The sequence below is a fragment of the Erinaceus europaeus genome, chromosome 9 (assembly GCF_950295315.1).
Source record: "Erinaceus europaeus chromosome 9, mEriEur2.1, whole genome shotgun sequence".
In the NCBI taxonomy this organism is placed as follows: domain Eukaryota; kingdom Metazoa; phylum Chordata; class Mammalia; order Eulipotyphla; family Erinaceidae; genus Erinaceus; species Erinaceus europaeus.
In genome coordinates, this window is record NC_080170.1 from 89739025 (window position 1) to 89762520 (window position 23496).

Genomic DNA, 23496 nt, shown 5'->3' on the forward strand with positions numbered 1-23496 from the left:
ATAGTACCTGCTTTACTCAGTTGTTAAAAAAAAAGTTCATGAGAATGCATATGAAAACAACCTGACACTGCAATTATGCAAAATTTAAGAATAAAAGTATCGTGGAACTTTTTTACTGAAAGTCATTCACTTCAGGTCAAATTTCGCAGATTAGCATTGTCCTTTAAGACTTAAAGACATATTGCACTTTAACAACTCCAGACACATGTGATATCATCTATTTGCTTGTTGTTCCTGACAGGCTATGCAAGATTAAGTGATGGCCTGATGTACATACAAGCCTTTAAAGTTCAAGAAATACTCTCCGCTGGAAATAAAAAGGCAATTAACACCTACATTCTATCTCGTGTTTTATAGACCCTTACAATAGTCCAAGAAGATAGGAGCGATGGTGTTCCCAAGTTTGAGGCAAAACAGTTGTTAGCTTCTAAATCTCCATCAAATTCTAGTCAACCTTTACCTCACTAAGGCTAATAACCTCTCTGCCACCCCACCCTGTTTATGCCCTCTTTGCACTCTTGATGATAATAATGATTATAATGATCATAATTTCTCTGTAGTGTCTCTACTTGTTCAGAAAGAAAAGGGAAAAGATATCCATCAGGTAGTAGGTTATCTGAGACAAGAAGTTCTGGAAAAGTGTTTATAGAAATGAAAATATGCCCCCAGTCCTTCTCTGACCTCCACTCTCAGCTCCAGAACTCACCTCTGACCTCATCAGCAAATGCATAAAACCAAAACAAAACCACCTGCTCTTTTACATCTACCTGTTTCTAATTATAACCTTTGCCAAGGTTGTATCCATACAAGTAATGTTAAACAATCACACAAAATGAAACACGGTAACTGTAAAGGAAATGGAAATATTTATTTCTAAGTCACTGGGTGGCAAAAGATCCGAGGTAAACAGAATTAATTAAAGCAATGGAAGTCAGCACCAATGTGGTATAAACTAACCAGTGTCAAGGTCCGAGCACAATTAAGACAGATTTTCCCCTCTGTTGCCCTAAGACAGATCTTTACAGTTTAAGGTCTCTTCAGACAAAGAAGATCCCATTGGACAAGTGATCATTGTGTAAGCATGAACTTTACTCTAGTACGTGGACTCAGTGGAAAGCTGGGACATGGATTCCACTTGAAAGTGCCCACTGAGAGCCCAGGAGATCTGAGAAGAATGGAAAAGACACCATGGAGCATGTGACATGCACTGGATCATAGAAGATGAATTTCCCCCAAATCATCTAGAAATGTAATTGGATTTGGCTTACATATGAAGAAGGATAACTTCTGATTAGTGATCATGATGAGAAGACCGGATAGGACAGCTGGCAAACCTGTCACAGAAGTTACTCCAGATGAAAGGCCTGAGCCCCTAGGGTAGGTTTAGGCAGAATTCACAGTGAGCACCCACTAGGTGTTGCACTGCATACTAAGGGTGCTGGTGTGTAGAGAAAAACAAAACATGGTTTCCTGCCCTTGAATGTATGAGTCAAAGATAAACTGTAGGTTTTGCTGTGAGTGAGGCAACAGAACCATCAGGGAATGACACCAAAAGGGATGTGCACATGTTGTCAAAACACAAACCTCCACAAACAGGTCCAGCTCAGCATTCGTCAGTCCTCTCACACAGCCCTTTCACAAATCCTAAAAGATTCCTCCCTTTCCATCACTCATGTTCATTTCTAGCACTGTCCTAGAAGAGTCATCAGGATACACCAAATAAGGTAGGGAAATGTTTTTAAACTAACAGAAGCCTCAGTTTTGTCACTGCTCACTGTATAACGGCTTCTGTGTTTGCATGCCACTCTCCTGGCACTCCAAGTTTGCTAAGAATGTTTTGCTATAAAAACCTACCTCCAAGATTTTTTCCAAGCCTAACTCTCTGGAGTCTGAATCTGGTAAATGCCAGGGATGCTCTCGAGCTGTAAAGCAGAGCCCTAGTGGGACTGGTGGAGGAGAGGGGGAAGGAAAGTGGGTGTCTGCCCTCTCTCTTCTTATCTCTCTCTGGGATTTGGTTTAGGAACTGGCTGTGCTTCTTACTCAGAAGAGAAGGCAGGAAAGATACAGGTCTTCCCTGTTATGAGTGTCCAAGCAGTAGGTGAATGGAGGTGGATTTGCCAAGAAGATGGGAAAATAGAATGTGAAGATGGGAAGCAGGCATTCTAGGAAACCTGCTTCCACTCAACAGGTATGTCCCCAGCAGCTGTTCCATGTCAGACACCCAGGTCTTGTCCCCTGCAACTATGCACTTCCCTGTGGACTAACCATCATACTATGGCCCACCTGCCTGCCTACTAGACCAAAGTTTCTGGAATCAGAAATGGTGATCAATCCTATCCAGGAGAGAATCTTTAGCACCTAAAACAGGTCTGGGTATTCAGTAAATACTGTATCAGAGCAGGAAAGGAAGAAGAATTTGTCAGGGAAAATATTCTAAAAGAGTCACCTGCAGCGCAGGGAACAGACAGCCTGAGCCCAACTCTGCACCTGAATAACAGAGATTTGGGCTGCAAATCCTGATTGAAAAACAAAGGAGCATCTGGCTTGTCATTATGAGACCGGAAAGGCAGGCCTGACCACCTGGCTGGAGGGACCTGTGGAGTGGGGGCTGGGGAACGATACAAAAACAAACAAACAAAAAACCGAGAAGGCTGAACAAGGTTCCTTGCCTTTACAAGGTACTATCATTCTTTTTGGTCTTACATTGGATTTTAATTAATCAGTATTTCTTTCTTAGCTTCAATATTATATTGAACTATGACTGATGGTGACCAGATGAACTAAGATGCCCATAACGTTTCTCTATTTTGTAGGTGCTATTTCAAAACCAATAATTACCTGAGGCACAAAGGTGAAAGTTCATAGCAGAGTGGAGAGAAAGAACTGTAGTCACATAGTTAAGGAAGGAACGTTTTCTTAGCTCCCCAGTTTAGCAAGCTTCTCTCCTTAGTTTAGGGAGCTTTGGGGTTGAAAAGACTTACTTTGATTTACTCAGATAACATAATTACCACCAGTTACAATTAAGTTGTAACTGACAGTCATTTTTCATGCCCCTTCCCCATAATTATTAAGTAACAAATGGCACCAGGTCCACCTCCACATTCTGCAAACTTACAACTGGATGAAGGTTCTGTAGTACAGGCTGAAAACTCAACAGGCTACTTGCTTTTTGGTCTGTCTGGTGCTGGGGTTGATCCAAACAAATGCTGAGCAAAACCAACTCCAACCCCAACACACAGACATACATCAGCCTCAAATACTCCGAAATACACACCCCAACTCAGAAGAGACTCATCAGATATGCTGGCAAGAAATGTGAATTATTCAAATGAAAGATAAGCCTTGAGGTAAAATGGCTAACCTGTGTAAAGCCAAGGCCAAGATAGGAGATCAGAAACTACCTCTTTGGGACCAGGCAGTGGCACACCTGGTTAAGTGCACACATTACAGTGTACAAGGACCCAGGCTCAAGTCCCTGGTCCCCACCTGCTTCATAAGGGGGGAAGCTTCACAAGTGGTGAAGCAGGTCTGCAGGTGTCTCTCTGTCTTCCCCTCCTCTCCCAATTCCTCTCTGTCTTTATCCAATAATAAATAAACAAAATATTTTTTAAAAAAGGAACTACCTCTTTTTAGTTGCATATGACTACACCATAACTTGGACAATACTTCTCCTACACTTTGTTACAAACAAGAAGTTCTTCTGACCATTAAGGGAAACCAATTTGACCAGGGACAACAAACTATATAGCTCACACAGGATGACATATAGGAGAAGCTGACTGCATTAGTAAAGTATCCAGAGTGTTCCATACATGACAACAACTGTATAACATTGTATCTACTTTTAGGAACATTTTCTTTAATCTGATTGCTGTTGCAGATTTATCCTCAATATTTCAACAAGAGGTTTTGGAATAAGTTCGATACATCTAGGAGACCAGATCCCTCCTCCAGTGATTTCAGATCATCCTGTTTTAGGCATGTACACTCACTACCCACAGGACAGACAGACACACAGACACACATACGCATGTGCATATGGACCCCAGCTCCAGCTGGTAAGTGTGCTTTAGAATTGTGACAGTTTGGGAGTCGGGCGGTAGTGCAGTGGGTTAAGTACACGTGGTACAAAGAACAAGGACCAGAGTAAGGATCCCGGTTCGAGCCCCCGGCTCCCTACCTGCAGGGGAGTCGCATCACAGGTGGTGAAGCAGGTCTGCAGGTGTCTATCTTTCTCTCCCCCCTCAGTCTTCCCCTCCTCTTCATTTCTCTCTGTCCTATCTAACAATGACATCAAAACAACAGCAATAAAAAACAAGGGCAACAAAAGGGAAAGTTAAATAAATATAAAAAATTTAATAAAGAAAAAGAATTGTGACAATTTATGTTCATTCCCATCTGACTTCATACAAACCCACTTTCGTCATCATCTCCCTGACCCTCATCATCACCTCCCTGACACATTCAGTGCCCTGCCCCAACCCCAGCCTTTCCTTCCTCAAAGTACTTTTAAACCACCCAAAACTTAAAACAAATCCGCATATGGAACCTTGAAGCATGTTCCAGTCTGTCTGTCTTTCTGTCCCTGCCTTCAACCTAATCCCTGCCAGTTCTTCCCAGATGGTGAAGCCCAGTGGCTCTGGTGTGAGGTTGGCACATGTGGAGAAAATAAACACATGGATTCTTGCCAGCTGGGTCAGGCACTACTATTTAGAGCAGGAGCAAAGTGTGGGGAATCAGGGAGGTGAGATGAAGGGACAGGAGCAGAGGCAGAGGAGGGTGGGGATAATTCTTGCCTCCTGCTTCTGGGCTCCCCCAGCTGTAAAGAGGAGCTCTCCACTGATGGGGAGCTGCCAACCCCAGGTGCAATCCCTCGTGGGCGTGACTCTTTGCATCTTTATGCTATGTTGGAGGGTAATGGAAAGTCTCTGCAGGCAAAGAACTCATTCTTACTCATTATTGTAGACCTAGCATTGCTCAGTGTGTGGCACACAGTAGGAGCACAGTCAATATTTGATGATTTACTAAAGACATGAGCGCATTACTTCATGAATGCCCAGCAAGGAAGGAGATGGGAAGTGGGTAGAGGATAAGTAGGAATGCCTAAAACAGCATATTTTTCTTTCTTAACTTTATTTTCTCCTTCTCCTTCTCCACCTCCTCCTTCTCCTCCTCCTTCTCCTTCTTCTTCTTCCTATTCTCCTTTTCCTTCCTCCTCCTTCTTTTTGAGAAAGCGTCACAAAAGCAAAGAGAAAGAATGCAAAAGAAAGAAAGAAAGACCACAGCAATGAAGCTTCCTCAAACCTGAGTTGTACACATGGCAAAGCAGTATACTATCCATGTGAGCTAGCCCAGCATATAGCTTACAACAGGTCTTAAAAACTCACTGGGTATTAAAATATGCTAGCAACAATAATTTAGGTAAATGGTATGTGGAGAAAAGTCAGTTGGGTTCTTTTATTGCAGACCTTTTCAGAACTTTTAATGCATGGATTTGCATCACGAATCACCAAGAGGTGGGTACAGTAGTGCTGAAGTCAACGATCACGAGCCTGGACTTGCTTGACCACAGACCTGGACTTAACTTGACCATACTTTCATTCTTCAAGGGCTATTAGTAAGGAGAATTTCATCAAACACACTTTGGGAAATATTGGTCAAAGAGATTCTTGGAGAATGCCTCAAAAGCAATTTGCAAAGATCCCATTTTTGTAATGAAAATAGACAAAAGAATATGTGGCATATAGTGATTTGGATGGCCACAATGAAAGGTCAAGTGACACTTCAATGTCAATATCAATTATCTCTAAATTATTAGGGGGATCTGCATTAAAATTTAAAAAAAAATCAGAAACTCCCAGTGGTTATGGAATTATCAGTTTAATTTTAAAGGTAAAGTTGAAAGAAAAAAAAAGTTAGCCCAATTATGATCACGTCATCTCTGATGTTTTGTCTTCTAATAGGTCTGGAGCCTCATTTCCCAACAACCCTTTCTACCATGACAAGCTATTCTTTACCTAAATGCACATCTAAAAAGCTTCCCCTGTCTGTGTCCACCACTGAGTTCTATAGTGTATAAAAAAGACTTCTTATAAGTCCAAGGTTCTGTTGTTTCTACATAAGATATCTGGACAAGAATTGGGGGGGGGGGATGAAAGCACTTTTAATATTCTACTAGAAATTACTCTGTTGTATACCATTACTAAGTTGTATGCCATCACATACTTAGTTTTGGTGAAACTAGCATGGTTGGTGTATTAGCATTTATATAAGTCCATGTTCCTGCTCAATTGATCACTTCCCAATCGAATTGATTCATAGATATATCTAAAAAAAAAAATCACTGAAATTGAATGAGTGCAATACATAAGATTTTGTGGTTGGGGAGCCGGGCAGTAGCACAATGGGTTAAGCGCAGGTGGCGCAAAGCACAAGGACTGGAGTAAGGATCCCAGTACGAGCCCCTGGCTCCCCACCTGCAGGGAAGTCGCTTCACAAGTGGTGAAGCAGGTCTACAGGTGTCTGTCTTTCTCTCCCCCTCTCTGTCTTCCCCTCTTCTCTCCATTTCTCTCTGTCCTATCCAACAACAACGACATCAATAATAATTACTACAACAATAAATAAGGGCAACAAAAGGGAATAAATAAATAAATTAAAATAATAATAATAAAGATTTTGTGGCAATTTAGAACTAGAAAAAATCATCTATCTTAGCAGAAAACAAAGAACAGTGTTGGACCATGTGTCAAGTCATTGTAAGAAAGTGAACTAATGAATCGACACATGCATTATCCTTTTTTTTTTTTTAGTTTTTTTTTAAAGAATTTATATATTTATTATTGAGAAAGATAGGAGGAGAGAGAAAGAACCAGAATCACTCTGGTACATGTGCTGCTGGGGATTGAACTCAGGATCTCATGCTTGAGAATCCAGTGCTTTATCCACTGCGCCACCTCCCGGACCACGTCACATGCATTATCCTAACCCTTAAACAACTCTATGAAGTGAGTAGTGTCATCCTTCCCATTTTGCAGATGTAGCAACTGAGGTTCAGAGATAAAGTAACTCCTCCAGTGAAGGATCTAAAACCAGGCTACATGCTGCCTCTTTGTGCTCTAGAATGCTGCATGTTGCTGATACACAATAAACTGTTTTTCAAAAAAAAAAAAAAAAATCAAGAAAGAAAGAAAAAACTGAAGAAAGTGGCGCAGGAGGGGGAAAGAATATCCAAATCACATTGTAGTCAGGTACTAGCCACAGTATTTCGGAAAGGATTAATTAACTCTGGCTACTCTCCATGATGCACTCTGCACCCTCTCCTAAAGATGTCTTGTCCCCCACTCCACTCATAGTCAGTCCAGAGATCTGAGTATCTGAATCATACCTAAAAGTTGCCAGCAGCGTTTTGAGCCTGGGATCCGAGTATGTATACCATCATTTACTGAGAGACAGTAAAAAATCTTTCATGTCTTAATCTGGCCTCTCATCTTTCTTTTGTTTTTACGTGAGCACTAGATCCGAGATTTCCAAAATCTGGCTGGACAGAAGACTCCTCTGCTGACATCACTGTGCAAAAGGAAGAGTAATACACCCCGCGCAGCACCTCAGACACCCCCCAGCTCTGGAAGTGGAATCAAAACCCCAGTTATTCTCCAACCTCTTTTCTGAAAACTCTCAACTCTCTTTGTGACCAGGGGTGGGAAGCACCATAGATTTGGAGGTTGTTTTGATAAAGAAGGCCTGCCAGAAATGTCCTGGTTGTATTGCATGTCATGAGAGTTTTGCATAAGGGCATTCTGTACTGTGCTTTTAAAAAAAAAAAAAATTAAAGATCCTCACCTGCAATGGGAAAGCTTCATTAAATGATGAAGTAGCGCTTCTCCCTCTCTACCTCCCCTTCTTTCTCAATTTGTGTCTCTATTCCAAATAAATAAATAAATAAACCTATTTTAAAGATATATATATATATATATATATGTATATATAGTCTCCAGGGTTATCGCTGGGGCTGGGTGCCTGCACTATGAATCCACTGCTCCTGGCAGCCATCTTTTCAATTTTTTGGATACGACAGTAAGAAATTGAGAAGGGAAGATAGAGAGGGAGAGAGGAAGATAGACATCTGCAGACCTGTTTCATGGATTGTGAAGTGTACCCCCCCACACCAGTGGGAAGCCGGGGGCTCGAACCAGGGTCTTTGCAAGGGTCCTTACACTTAGTACAGTATGTGCTTAACCTGGTGTGCCACTGCCGGACCCCCTTAAAGCTATTTTTTTTCATATCACAACTTGAATATATTAGGGCATTTTAAGGAATAAAAAAACATTGTCTCCAGAAGCTTCTCTCAGATTTCCCCCCAAATTGGACTTTGAGATTCACAGTTCTCTCCATTTTCTATCGAGGGTGTCACTTTGCAAAGCAAACCTACTTTGGGGGAGAAGGTGCAAGATAGGCACTATAGATACAAAATGACATTATCAAACAGGTCCTCTGGTCTTTAGTCACTCTGTGACTGGGGTCAGTTCTACTTGCTTCTGGGGGGCTGGAGATCTGAAGCTTTGCAAGTATATGCATAGACAGGGTGCCTGCATATCAAAACCTGGAAAGTCACATGAATCACCTTACAAAGCCAGAGCCCAGAGAACTCCAGGAAGGGAAACAGATGCTGGTCACCAGGGGTCCCACATTTACTAAACACTTTTAGAGGGCTTTAGCACCCCAGAAACCAGACTTCTGACATTTCAAAGGGTTAACAGGTCAGTCCCTAGTTTCCTGCCTTCCCAAAGGAGGAAAGTTTTAGATGAGTCCCTGTAAAGAAAAGGACACCCCCACACCTATGGACATCTAATCTTTGACAAAGGTGCCCAGACTATTAAATGGGGAAAGCAGAATCTCAACAAATGGTGTTGGAATAAATGGGTTGAAACATGCAGAAGAATGAAACTGAACCACTATATTTCACCAAATACAAAAGTAAATTCCAAGTGGATCAAGGGCTTGAATGTTAGACCACAAATTATCAGATACTTAGAGGAAAATATTGGCAAAATTCTCTTCCACATAAATTTTAAAGACATCTTCAATGAAACAAATCCAATTACAAAGAAGACTAAGACAAGCATAAACCTATGGGACTACATCAAATTAAAAAGCTTCTGCACAGCAAAAGAAACTACTACCCAAACCAAGAGACCCCTCACAGAATGGGAGAAGATCTTTACATGCCATACATCAGACAAGAGGCTAATAACCAGAATATATAAAGAACTTGCAAATCTCAACAACAAGAAAACAAATAATCCCATCCAAAAATGGGGGGAGGACATGGACAGAATATTCACCACAGAAGAGATCCTAAAGGTCAAGAAACACATGAAAAAATGCTCCAAGTCTCTGATTGTCAGAGAAATGCAAATCAAGACAACAATGAGATACCACTCCACTCCTGTGAGAATGTCATACATCAGAAAAGGTAACAGCAGCAAATGCTGAGAGGTTGTGGGGGGGTCAAAGGAACCCACACTCCCGCACTGCTAGTGGGAATGTAAATTGGTCCAACCTCTGTGGAGAACAGTCTGGAGAACTCTCAGAAGGCTAGAAATGGACCTACCTGCAATTCCTGCAATTCCTCTCCTGGGGATATATACTAAGGAACCCAAAACACCCATCCAAAAAGATCTGTGTACACATATATTCTTGTTAGCACAATTTGTAATAGCCAAAACCTGGTTGCAACCCAGGTGTCCAACAACAGATGAGTGGCTGAGCAAGTTGTGGTATATATACACAATGGAATACTACTCAGCTATAAAAAATGATGACTTCACCATTTTCAGTCGATCTTGGATGGACCTTGAAAAATTCATGTTAAGTGAAATAAGTCAGAAACAGAAGAATGAATATGGGATGATCTCACTCTCAGGCAGAAGTTGAAAAACAAGATCAGAAAAGAAAACACAAGTAGAACCTGAACTGGAATTGGAATATTGCACCAAAGCACCAAAGTAAAAGACTTCGTGGTGGGTGGGTGGAGAGAATATGGATCCAAGAAGGATGACAGAGGATCTAGTGGGGGTTGTATTATTATGTGGAAAACTGGGAAATGTTATGCATATACAAACTATTGTATTTACTGTTGAATGTAAACCATTAATTCCCCAATAAAGAAATTTTAAAAAAAGAAAAAGGAAAAAAAGAAAAAGACAGCTCCCCTCACCCCCTCCTCAGCCAGGAATGACGCTGCTGCCGCCTAACATATACCCAGACTGGTTTGATATCCTTCCAAATCCGTATTATGTCTTAACTTCTGCCAGGATTAAAAATAAAAACATACAGATATCATGTATGTTTGGGAGGGAAAGACAGGGCTGAAAGTTCAAACTGAAAATGGGGGGTGGGGTGGGAGTGAGAGGGGCAGGTTCCAGGCCTGAAGACTTCCCTGAGGCTCAGTCCTGAACTTGGACATATCCTGCCTGAAGCCTCAGCTAGCTCCAACCAGGATCAGATCTGCTCGGACGTAGTTCTCCAAACACACTATTTCATACCCTTTAACCCCAAACCCCACCCCCGCCCTCACTCATCTTAAGTAGGAACAGAGCAGCCCCCAGCTGCCTACCACTTTGGAGGAGTTCATTCCCTACCAACCCCAAAAGAGACTTGGAATGACACATGGACTCTTGGTGGTACAGGCAGTTTGCAGAGTGTTGATGGCCACCCAGAAAAAAACAAGGTCTGAAGCTGGAGCCCCATTCTGAGAATCTTGTCCCACCACACCCAGGATCTGAATCTGGGGACCAGACAAGACATCAGCTCTGATCCAGATCTCTGCTGTCCTTTCCTCCTGCCAACTTCCTCTACTGGCCACATCAGGAGTGCCCTGTACCCTATAAGGACCACAAACTTTCATCCACTCTGGCTACCCCAGAGTTCAAATGATCCCTTACTCTGAATCCCATCATTGGCCAATTCCATTTGCATATCTCCAAATGGAATGCACACAGACTTGTGGTATCACTCTGCTTATAAGTCAGTAGCTGCTTACTGAACACATGTTCAGTACTAGGCCCTGAGAAGCCAAAGAACCCAAAGGTTGGGTCTTAATTAAGTGCTCAACAACTGGTAAAGAAGATAGAGAGGAACACCCCACGGCACAGAACAACTAACTGGGAATCAAATGCCAGTGCCAGAGGTTGATGTTCTTTCCTTCCCATACCACTGCTAGGAGGGGCTAGGAAGGATGAATTACACACTTCTTTTGGAAAGAGTAAACTTGTGGCATCTATCCTTGTTCCATCTGGCACACAGAACATAACAATGAAAACAGACTGTTCAATAGCAAAAAGAAAACAAACAAGCAACTTTTGTTTCTCTTGATAATTGTTGAATCTGGTTGTTTGAGTTTTTAAATAAATAAATAATTAATATAACTTGCTATTTCACTAGAATAACTAAAGCAAAATCCCCCAAACTTTCCTAGTCCTACATCAACTTTTAGGAAAACTCACCACCAGTACATGCATACCTATCCATCTATCCAATGTCCCACTGGTTAAGCCAAATTGTTGGGGAATTATAAAGATGCAGTCTTTGCCCTCAGGTTTTGCCACTTCCTGCAATATTCTCGCAGTGCCCTTTTCAACCAATCCTGTCCCGACACGTCACTCCTGGTTGTTGCCCTATAAAGCCCTCCCACTTCCACGCTCTCTCGCTCTCTTGCCCGGTGGTGAGGTAGCGGGGACGGCCATTTTCGGCTGACTCCCCGTGGCCTGAACCACCCGTGTGACCCAACAATAAAGATTTGTGTTCCCTGTTTGCTCCGGATCTCTTCTCTCTCTTCTCAGCAGCGCGGCTTGACATCAAATAGCATTTTCAGGCAGGTTCTGGGAGGAATGGGAGGACATACACCCTCTTTGATGTCCAATGGTTCCCCAGTGTTGAGTCAAGAGAGGCAGCCCCACCCTTGTAGACTGTTGGCCAAAAACCAGAGGAAGCCCTGAGATGCCTTGCTCCTGGCTCTTTGGGCTCAGGGCCCTGGAGCTAGCTGGCTGTTCCCTTATATCTTCTGCGTTATTTGTGGTTCATTCCTCTCTGAGTGAACCTTCTGAAGGGCCTTCCTAGGACTCTAAGCATATTTTGTCCAAGATACATTCAAATTCTGGCTGGTTTTCTCTAACTGTAAGACCTTGCGGTCTTGGAGAAAGACCACCAAGAAATCTGGTTTGGACTTACGAACCTATTCTCGTCTCTGGACTGCCATTTCTATAAAATTCTCAAACATATCACAATTGACAAGCATTTTTAAGTGGTCAAATTCTCTAGGGATATTGCTGTTGAGAAAAAATTATGAATCAGAAGCTTAACTCAAGGTACAGCAATAAAAATGAAGATGATGCCAGTAAGCACCTGGGCTCAGTATGAAACTTCCAGAGACTGAAGAGAGGTAGACGCTCTCTACAGGGCATTGTGAGTTTGAATGAGTGACAGTCTACACACCAGAGAGGTCTGTCAAAACCCCAGCTTAGGGAGTCTGGCAGTAGCGCAGCGGGTTAAGCGCATGCGGCACCAAGCACAAGGACCGGCATAAGGATCCTGGTTCGAGCCCCTGGCTGCCCACCTGCAGGGGAGTTGCTTCACAAGCGGTGAATCAGATCTGCAGGTGTCTGTTTTTCTCTCCCCCTGTCTGTCTTCCCCTCCTCTATTTCTCTCTGTCCTTTCTAACAACAATGACATCGATAACTACAACAACAATGAAAAACAACAAGGGTAACAAAAGGGAAAATAAAGAAATAAAGAAATATAAAAAGAAAAGAAATTTCTAAAAAAAAAAAAAAAAACCCAGCCTAATGCAGGGGAGCACACCTCTTCTTAGCCAACATGTAAAGAAGCAAGGTCTTCCTACTTTTCTCAGCAAGACTCAGAGTAAAAGCATTGGCACTGTGATGAACTTCCCTTATGGGAGAAATTAGTTCTGCCTGCCTAAGATTCCATCTCCATTGGATACACTGCTCCTCTTTCTGACTTTGAAAGCATGTAGAGCTTAGTTATTAAGGAACTGTCCCCAGAGTGGTAGTGCATCCAGTTAAGTGCACACATTACAGTGCACAAGTACCCAGGTTCAAGCCCCCGTCCCCATCTGCAGGGGGAACGCTTCATGGATGGTGAAGCAGTTGTCTCTCTATCTCTTTCACCCTCAATTTTTCTCTGTGTCTATCCAATAATAAAGCAAGAAAAATGTTTTTTAAAAAAGAACTGTCCACAACATATACTGCCACGGAAGCTGTCTTTTTCTAGAAAGAGGAATAGAACAGTAGTGGGCAGGACTAGGAGTCTGCCTGGTTTCCACAGATTGCTCAACAGAAGCCACAGAACTGCTCCGGAGACTTTCTTTCTCTTTTCTCTCTCTCTCTCTCTCTCTTTTTAATGACTTTCCAGACTACAGTAACCAACAGTTACTGACGTACACCACATGGTGTGTCCCTGTGCCTCTCTGCCTATCCCACTCCAACGGTCGAACACAGCATTGGGAGCTTCTGGTGGTCCCCACTATACAAAAGTCACTCTTATAGAGACAGAGAAGCAGAGAGAATAAAAGAGACCACAGTACCAAAGCTTCCTTCAATGCACTGGAGGCTGGGCTTAAACTTGGGTCATGCACAAGGCAAAACAGCACCATATCCAAGTAAGCTATTTTGCTGGCCCAAAGAATGCCATTATTATTATTATTTTTAAGCCAAAGAGCCAAAGATGAGTTTTCTTCAGTGCACCACAAGATATCTATAAAGTCAGCCTTTTGGAGATTTTCTCCACAGAAATCAGGATTTTTTCTCTCTCTTTTTTTAAAATAACTTTCCAGACTACAGATTACCTCTTATTTGAGAACATGTAGTTTCTGTTCTTAGTCACATGATTTTTTCTCTCTCTTTTTTTAAAATAACTTTCCAGACTACATAAGATTACCTCTTATTTGAGAACATGTAGCTTCTGCTCTTAGTCACATTCTGCCTAGCATGTGCACACAGAAGCCAGTCTGGGATTTTCTCAGGACCCTCACAGTACCTACCTAGGGAGCAGAAAGTAAAGACAAAGTCTCAGGTGTGGAGACTAGGTTGGGTAAGGAACAGGGTCCTAGATTCATATAATTCAGCCATTCTTATCCTGTAGTCCCCAAAGCAGACTGCAGCAAGGGCCAAGACTTCCAGGTATGTTTCTAGTTGGTCACTGTCATTGCATTTCGCAGACATGAAGTTAGACCCAGGAAGATGGGCCAAGCACCTTCACCTTAATGCCATCATTAACAACAAAACAAGGAGCACTTTACTTGTAGAGTATTTCTCTCCATGGAGTTAAAAGAGCTCTCGATATTTCACTGCACTAGTGCTCAGTCTTGGTGAGGAAATGAAGACAGTACTGCCTGTTTCTGTTAATACAGGTGAACGGCAGCTCAGAGCTCCAGGTAAGTCACTGGTCAGGCTACACATTGGCGGTGGGCAAGGAGGAGAAAGCAAACCAGAGAAGGATGTAGAACAGATTTTCCAAGAGGGACAAAGAGTCTTCCTCCTTTGTACTGCACCCCAAGAATCCTGGTTGATGTCCTTCAGAGAAGGGGAGCAGCTGGCCTCAGCTCTGGGTTCATTCCAAACAGGAAACAATGAAACTACTAAAGTTTAATGAAACTACTAAAGTTTAAATTTCAGTCCCCACCACTCTCCACGCCCTTCCCAAGAGTCAGTATCTAGTACATCCCCTTTCCTCAGTCCCTTGAAACTTTTCGGTCTGTTCAGTCACACACCCAGCCCCCTCTCATAGATACTTTCCTGTCCTTTAACTGCAGTCCAGAGCTTCAGTGGGGTTGAAGAGCTCCATCATAAAATCTATCCTTGTTACTTCTCTCCTAGAGAGACTCTGGAGAAACTGGTGAATGCGTGTATTACTGGGGATCCTATTGCCAAATTCACAGGGTACCCTAGTTTGGGAATCTGACTCAAGAAGCACCTCTTGTCAGGGAAAATGTTCTCCATCTCTTTGTGCCTGAGGAGTCTGCCTCCTTAATGACCACAAAACAGGATCCAATGCCCAATCACTCCCAAGACTCAGCACAAACAGCGCTGGAAGCTGGGCAGGGCTGGGAGCAGCGACTTCAGAGCTGAGAGCTGTGGCCGCCAGCGGATGTGGGTGTGAAGGAGTGCCGGCTGCCCAGGGGAAGCTCACTTCCCACTCACTGCTCCTCTGCAGCTCCAAGCAAGTAAAACAAACTACAGAGGAGAAAGGCAAAACAGCCCCATGCACTCCTCCTGTCTTTCCATTTAGGAATAGGATGGGAAGGACTGCACAGCTGATTCTTCCAGATGTGGAATCAAAACACAGGCAGCTCCTGACAGTTTACCAGCTTGGGCTAAACTCCAGTAGCACAGGGCCAGGCATGTTTCCGGGATGATGACAGAGGAAGGCACAGCAATCCTGCAAGCTCTGAGCATAGGGAGGTGGGGGTCTGGGCACACAGCTTTGGGCTCTTCCTTTTTCAGCCCCCATACTCCAGGTGGAGATATATATATATATATATATATATATATATATATATATATATATATATATATATATATAGGCTGGGGGCAGTGGCGGGAGGGGATGAGAAGGGGGTCTGGAACAAGAAGGCCATGCTTAAAATGGGAGGAAACTGCTAAATGAAAGAGCCAATTTGGAAAGGTTGTATACTGAGTGACTACAACTGTATGACATTCTGAAAAAGACAAAGCTATAAAGACAGTTAAGAACAGTAGTGGGGGGCCGGGTGGTGAAGCACCTGGTTGAGCATACATATTAGAATGCACAAGGACCCAGGGTCAATCCTCCAGTCCCCACCTGCAGAAGGAAAGCTTTGCAAGTAGTAAATCAGTGCTGCATGTATCTCTGTCTCTCCCCCTCTTTGTTAGAACAGAGAGAAATGGAGAGAGGAGGGGAAGACAGAGAGGGGGAAGAAAGATAGACACCTGCAGACCTGCTTCACCGCCTGTGAAGCGACTCCCCTGCAGGTGGGGAGCCGGGGGCTTGAACCGGGATCCTTACGCCGGTCCTTGCCCTTTGTGCCACCTGTGCTGAAACTACTGCACTACTGCCTGACTCCCTCTCTCCCTCTCTATCATCCCCTTCCCCCTCGATTTCTAGCTGTCTCTATCCAATAAATAGATAAAGATTAAAAAAAAAAAAAAAGAACAGTAATGGTTGCTCCGACTGGTATGGGGGAGCCGTGAAACTCCTGTATGATACCAAAATGTTGGCTATGCATCACTGTGGATTTGTCAAAAACCCACAGTATGGATAATGCAAAAGAGGAGTCTAAATGTGAACTTATTTAATAATAAGTTGTCAGCACTGACATATTGACTGTAACATACACTGTACTCAGGTATATAACATAAAAAGAGAAACTAAATGGAAATGTATGTAAAGCATCCTCCCTGCAGGTGGGGAGCAGGGGGCTCGAACCCAGATCCTTGTGCATGGTGTTTAATCAGGTGCATCACTGCCCAGCCCCAGTATTCTTCTTTTTTTTCTAAAAGCACTTTTAAAAAACTTAATTTTTTAAATAATATATTTATTCATGAGAAAGAGAGGAAGAGACAGAGAAAGAACCAGACATCACTCTGGTCCATGTGCTGCCAGAAACTGAACTCAGGACCTCGTGGTTGAGACTCCAATGCTCTATCCACTGCGCCACCTCAAAGGCCACAAAAACTATTAATTTTTTAAGATTAAAAAACCAGAAGGGTATGAGAGTCATTCCACTATCTCTCTGGGATGCTGTAGATGTTAGGCTTGGAGACATTGGTAGTAATTTCTTTTGTTGGTGGTGGTGGATTTGGTGTGTTTGTTTTGATTTGGTTTGTTTGTTTTGATTTAGTTTGTTTGTTTTTGAAGCAGCTTAGGGGTCTCTGCATGTGCATTTTCACTGCTCCCTGGGCAGACTTTTTCATTCTTCTTATTTTAAAGGGAGTGGAGGTGAGGGCAAGAGATATCATAGTCTCAGCAATGTGATACTCCTTCCATGTGGTGCCTGGGCTCAAACTAAGGTCACATGCATAACTAACCCTACCTAAGGTGAGCTCTTTTGATCTATTGGTAGTGGTTTCTCAGTCATACTTATTGTTAGTATGAGACCCCCTGGGATCCTCATCTATATTTTTGCCCTTCTTCACCTTCTAAATCTAGAAACAAATCAGGAATGACAGGTACAGTGTGAAGTCATTTGGGAAATATGCTATTGCACAGCCTGTCAACTCTCCAGCAGCAGACACCATCTAGCACAGGGTCTGACCCCACCAGGCCCTCAAGCCTGTGGGTAACTGAACTGCCATCCAGATCCTCCTTTGTCCTTCACAGGCCTCCCTTGCTATTCCAGTTCCAGCTGAACAGAGCTCCAGTTCCACTGCTACCAAGTGAGCAGTCCAGACACACTTAGCAAATCCCAGATGAGCAACAAGGTCATAGGCTTTCAGTGGAGGGAATGGGCTTCCCTGCACAGTGCAGGCATAAAAGAGATAGTCAATCAATTCTCCTGAAAAAGTAACAAGGAAAGGCCTAGAGAGGGCTGCCATCTTCGCATCCTCCTTACAGAAGGAACAACCTGCACTCCAGAGCTGTGCCCAGTCAGTTACCTTGAGGAGTCACCCTGTGTTAGTTCTGTTGCGGCTGAGCAGCTGCTTTCTGGCTTACTGAACTCTCTCAGAATTTCTCTTGCACAGTTCCCCACATATAAGCATATCCCTCCCACCACCATATAAATCTGGATACAATCTGTCTCACTTATTAGAAACTTTGCCGGTTAGAAAGAAAAAAAAAAAAGGAAGAATATTGACTACATACCATATTCTGTTCTAAGTACCAATAAGACAAGAAGTATGAAAACAAAGTCCTTAGTCATGTGGTTATTTCATTCAGGAAGGAAAAATTTTTTAAAAAGCAAATCAACAAATTAATGTATGTCAGGAGGTGATTAAAAAAAAAGAGGGAAAATAAATTGAGATTGCAGGGAAAGAGAATGGTGGTATAGAGGTGATTTCATAAGAGGTCACTAGGATACAGTGATGGTGAAGCAGAGACTGCTATGTACATACAGAGTGAGGGAGCTTTGCAGGTGTCAGGGAAGAGGGCAGGGCAAGTGCAAGGTCTCTGGAAACAGAGGTGGCCCAATTGGCTGGAGGGGCAGCAAGAGGGTCGATGTGGCTATAGGAAGAAGAAGAGGAATGGCAAACACAGAGTGACAAGGGGTGAGACAGAAGGTACTGGAGGTGTCTGTAGCTTTCAGAAAAATGGAAAGTCATGGTAAGTTCTGAGCCATGCACTGGTAGCATTTTATTTCAAAGAAGAAATAAAAGGACAGAGAAAGAAAATGAAAGGAAAGTTACTGATAGAAGGGTTGGGCAGCTAAAAGCTTCGGATGCCCTCAGCACTCTCATCTCACCCCTCTTGCCTCTTGGTGTTCTCCATTGCCAGGGTGTTCGGTGTAGTGACTGGCAAAGCCAAAGTTCAAACCACAGACCTATCTAGTTTTAGAAAGCTTGCCCTTAGTGGGGTTGCCAAACTATCTCACACCTGAATGTGGCCCCAGAAATACAAGCTCTCCTATAACAGTCATTAGCACTTTCCCTTTTTCTAAAAAAAAAAAAAAAAAAAAAAAAAAATTCCAGGCTCCTGCTACTCAAATGGGGTCATGGGGTCCTCCAGCAATCCCTAGACTCCTGTTTTTTCCCGTCTCAGGAAGGATTCTCTTGCCATGAGATCTTTTCTGTTTTTAAATTCCGAACACATCCTAAGAGCTTCACTGTTTCTCCCCACAAGACAGCTTGTCTAGCTAGAATAATCCAGAAGAATTTATGACAATAATATCAAACCTTTTCCAATGCAGGTCCCCGCCCTTATAAAACAAAACACAATCATAGATGCAGATCATAGAAGTCTTGTGATTCATAGAATCATAGAAGTCTTCCGCCCAGACTCTGACCTCTGGCTAGATCCCTGTAATGTCCCATTTCTTAATTCACCCTGGTGAGAACAGATGCCAGTGACCTTGGGAGTTTTAGGTAAGCAGTGCTGCCTTGTACTATTCCGTGCATCCTTTCAGTCTCTGAGAAGGCAACAGACAAGAAGAGGGAAATAGAGGTAGAGTTTCTGTGACCTCCTCTCCTTTACCCAACTTGCTGATTACATGACTTTATCTTAAACCCAGGTGCCTTGCACAGCCCCATCCAAAACAGTCAGGTTTCAGTCTCCCCAAGTTTGTGTAAGAGAAACAAGAAACTAAGTGTCCTCTGCAGCTAACTTCCATCATTCTCTTAAGCCAGAAGGAAGAGGTCTGTTTGTGGCTCTTGTGCAGGTAACTACCTGTAGAATTCTTTCTGCTGATGCCCTGTATTTGCCTGGAAGGTACCATCTTCTGTCAATTACTTGTCTGTCAAAGCTGCTACTTTCTTCCTCAGGGTATTTTTTCCATAAAAGCAGCCATTTCTGACCCTTCAAAGTATCTGCTGGGCAAAATATCTTCTCTTTCTCATCCCACCGAGGACAAAGAGAACCTGCTTGATCAGGCTTGCAAAGCCCCTGGGAGTAAATGGATTCATATGGCAGCTACAAGAGATGCAGAAACCCAGTCAGCCAATTCAGATAATGTCTCCGGGGGTGGAGGGGTAGGGAGTCAGGAGGCATGAAAAGTCTGACACGAGCTGAGCCACAAATCCTCCATACTATTTTGCTGCCGCTGCAGAGCCATTCAAACCCTTCCAGTTGAGGGCTGGCGAAATAGCACACTTGGAAAGTGCACTGCTTCGCCAAGTGTGTGATCCAGGTTCTAACTTGGCCCCCTACCACACTGCCGATAGCTCTGATGCTGTGTGGCATCTCTCTGTGTCTCTGTCTGTAGAAACAAAGCAAAAATAAAAAATAATAATCTTCCAGTTGTGGGCCCCGTCTTCAAATCATGAATCCTCTTTTGACAAATCTCATAAACCCTCTCCCCCACCCCACCCCCACCTGTTCCTTATATCTTCTTAGGAGTAGAGATTCTCTGTTCTTTTTTTTTTTTCCCTTGTAATAGGACTGAACTCTGGGCCTCACACATGCAAATCATGCATGTCAATGCTGAGACACTTCCTAACCCCAAAGTCCCAGTTTCAGTGTCAGCATCACTGCAAGACCTGTGTAAGACTTAGCAGCTGTGGAATCAGAACAAGTAACTGTAATTATTCTTCAGCTCCTTTATCCGCAGAATAGGATTGCAATGCCCATTTTCACAGGCTCACTTGGAGTGAGGATGAGGGTGTTGGAGGCAAAATACACCTATAATACATGTAGTACTTAGTACAGGGCCTGGCCTGTGTGCTCACTAAATGACAACTACCATTCTACACATCATCAAAAGAACAGGAAGGCAGACAGGGCTGTCTCTCTGGGATTGAGATTTGCTGGCATCAGCCTGCCCTCCTGGTCCACTGCCTCAGTGAGAGAGTGAGAGGCGACAACAAGAGGCCTGTTTCTTCACATGATTAAGGGAGAACAAGAATTTTTCCCTCCTGTCATGAAGGGTACTTGCGCTCTTGTGTACATGCCAACACCCTCTTGGAAGGAAGGTGCATCATATACACGCAAGGTTTCATTTGTAAAATCAGAGGATAAACAATTAACTCTATCCCAATACAGCCTTCAGCAACCTGTTCAATCCTTTTTAGCCACACTCAAGACCTTTGTGGCACTTCAGTGACAAGGGGATTGGTCGCCAACCTTGCTGTTCCCCTATATGTAAGAGAGCTGCGCTCCCCTGCCCCTCCTCTCTCCCACTGTCAAAGACCACCCAGTGAAATTTGTTGGCAAGCTGCCATGGTCCAGACAGGCGAACGCCAGGCCTAACTGCCCAGCCTCCCTCTCCAAGACACAAGGCGTCTGAACGAAAAGCACCTGGCTGGAGGGCTTTCACCTGAAGCTGACTCTTTGGACCACCAAAGGTGTCAAGGGCTGGAGGCAACTGCTCCCAAAGCCTGTACATGTGGAGATCCATTAGAATCTAACTGCTGGCTGGAACACAACAAATTTTTTATATAGCTTGATGGCTACAAAACATCCATTCATAGTGACAGAGGTAAACAGCCATGTTGCCCTCAATTTATGAGGTCTCACTTGCAAAAGAGGGCAGTGTGCTGGTTGATTACATCATGATATCATCCCTCATATGGGCACAAATAGACAAAAAGGAACAGCAACCATGTCTATTGCCACTGTGGGATGAGAGTCATTAGACAGAAGCAGAATGGGGGGTGGAAGGATGGGATGATTTGTGAAATAATTAAAAGCAGCAACTGCTTTAACAGAAAACTAATAAACCCAGAACCCCCCAATTTTCCTCTCCAATTAAGTGTGACCCATACTTAATAAACCTGCTGGGGTTATAATATTGGGTAAGTCCAGACTAGTAAAGGCACTGGGCTGGGAAGGATCTGGAAAACTATTGGCAGAGTCAGGGCAAGTGGGGTAGGTTTTAGGTCCATTTCTAGCCCAGCCTGGGGGTTGGGTGTTGATTCCAAAGTACATACTCCTCCTCTCCTCCTCTGACCTGTATCTTTTATTCTGGGTGAAATTTGCCTCACAGCAAACAAGAAGACTTCTGAGCAACTGGAGAGCCCAGAGAACCCCAGAGTTATCACTGGAGCTCAGTGCCTGCAGCACAAATGCACCGCTCCTGGAGGCCATTTGTCTCCTTCTCCTTCTCCTTCTCCTTCTCCTTCTCCTTCTCCTTCTCCTTCTCCTTCTCCTTCTCCTTCTCCTTCTCCTTCTCCTTCTCCTTCACTTCACCTCTCCTCTCCTCTCCTCTCCTCTCCTCTCCTCTCCTCTCCTCTCCTCTCCTCTCCTCTCTTTCTCTCTCTCTCTCTCTTCCCCTCTCCCCCTCTCTCTCTGTTTAATAGAACAGAAAGAATTTGAGAGGGAAGGGATATGTATATCCCTTCCCTCTCAAATTCTTATATATCTGCAGAACTTGCTACAACACTCGTAAAGCTTCCCTCTTGCAAGTGGGGAGGAGTGGGGGGGGGGTCGAACCTAGGTCCTTACACATGGTAATATCCACTCAACTAGGTATGATACCACCCTCCCCCAAAAAACTTCTTTGTCCCTAAAATCCATATTTCCTCACTTGCTACTCTGACTTTAATGATTTCAGAATCAAGCAAATTTACTGCAGAAAGTGGTAACAGAGGGCATTTCGAACTGGAAGGTAGACATAACTGAGTCCAGGGGGACAGGCAGTAGCACACTAAGTTAAGTGCACATAGTACAAAGCACAGGAATCCACTCAAGGATCCCAGTTCGAGCCCCTGGCTCCCCACCTGCTTCACAAGTGGTGAAGCAGGTCTGCAGGTGTCTGTCTTCCCCTCCCCTCTCAATTTCTTTCTGTCCTATTCTATTTAAAAAGGGGGGGGGGGAGGCCTCCAGGAGCAGTGGATTCATAGTGCAGGCACTGAGCTCCAGCTATAATCCTGGAGGCAAAAAGGAAAGAAAGAAATAACTGAGTCTGGGCATGTATTTCTAGAATTCTCAGCAAAAATCTGGCATGGAGAAAACAAAATTTTTTTTAATCTCACATTTCTCCTCCTTCCCACCTCAACCCCCCCCCCCAAGCTATTCAGTAACTGGTTTTAGAAATACTTTCAGACTCAAATTTCTGTGCTTCTGTATTTAATGCAGAGACTCTAGTATGTTAAGTTTTCTTATATACAAAACAAATAGAAAACATAAATATGAACTAGGGTACAGTAAGTTTCCAGAAAGAAATAATGAAAAGCCTATCCTAGCAGATTCTGTCAGTCCCATCTCTACAGGTACAATTCAGCCTGTGATGCTGATGCTGACTCTGCTTTCAGAGTCTTTCTTAATTGACCCAGTCCACACTGGAGTTTGCACTGCCATCCCCTCAATAATAGAATTTTGGATGGTGGGAGCTCTGGTATTGAGCCCAGCTACACAATGGTATTGATCCTAGGTACACAATAAGTACTCAATAAAAGCTTGTTGAAAGAACAAATGCTCCATCACACACACACGTCATCACCCTGGTCTTGTTCAATGCTGTCCAAACTCATTTTGGAGAAATAAACATTCCATTGCCATATTTCTGCTGCTCAGTTTCTCTGAGTTATTTATTTAGTTCTCCTTACCCTGGCCACCTGATGTACTTTGCTATTATTAACTAGGAGAACTTAGTTGAGATCTTCCTCAACATTTTCTCTGGCAACTGAATTAAGCTGACTTTGTATTTTTGGCACTAATCTTTCTCCTATGATTTCCTCTTACTGCCCAATAATCCTGTCCCAAATATCAAATGCTTCCTTTGAAGAAAAAGCCAAATTCACTATTAAGAAAAGGGAAATTATTTCTAACTATATTTCAGAAGATGGGACAATGCAAAATTCCTCTGGGTTTTGTGGGATAAACACTGCCTGGTACATTAGATCACAAGAC

The 23496-nt window shown here is 43.4% G+C and overlaps 1 protein-coding gene across 4 annotated transcripts in view; it reads right to left on the bottom strand.

The window, feature by feature from the left end:
• The window catches only part of BOC (BOC cell adhesion associated, oncogene regulated), a 95598-nt gene that overhangs the window by 66104 nt on the left and 5998 nt on the right, over window positions 1-23496 (bottom strand). The gene's annotated exons all lie outside the window — the stretch shown is intronic.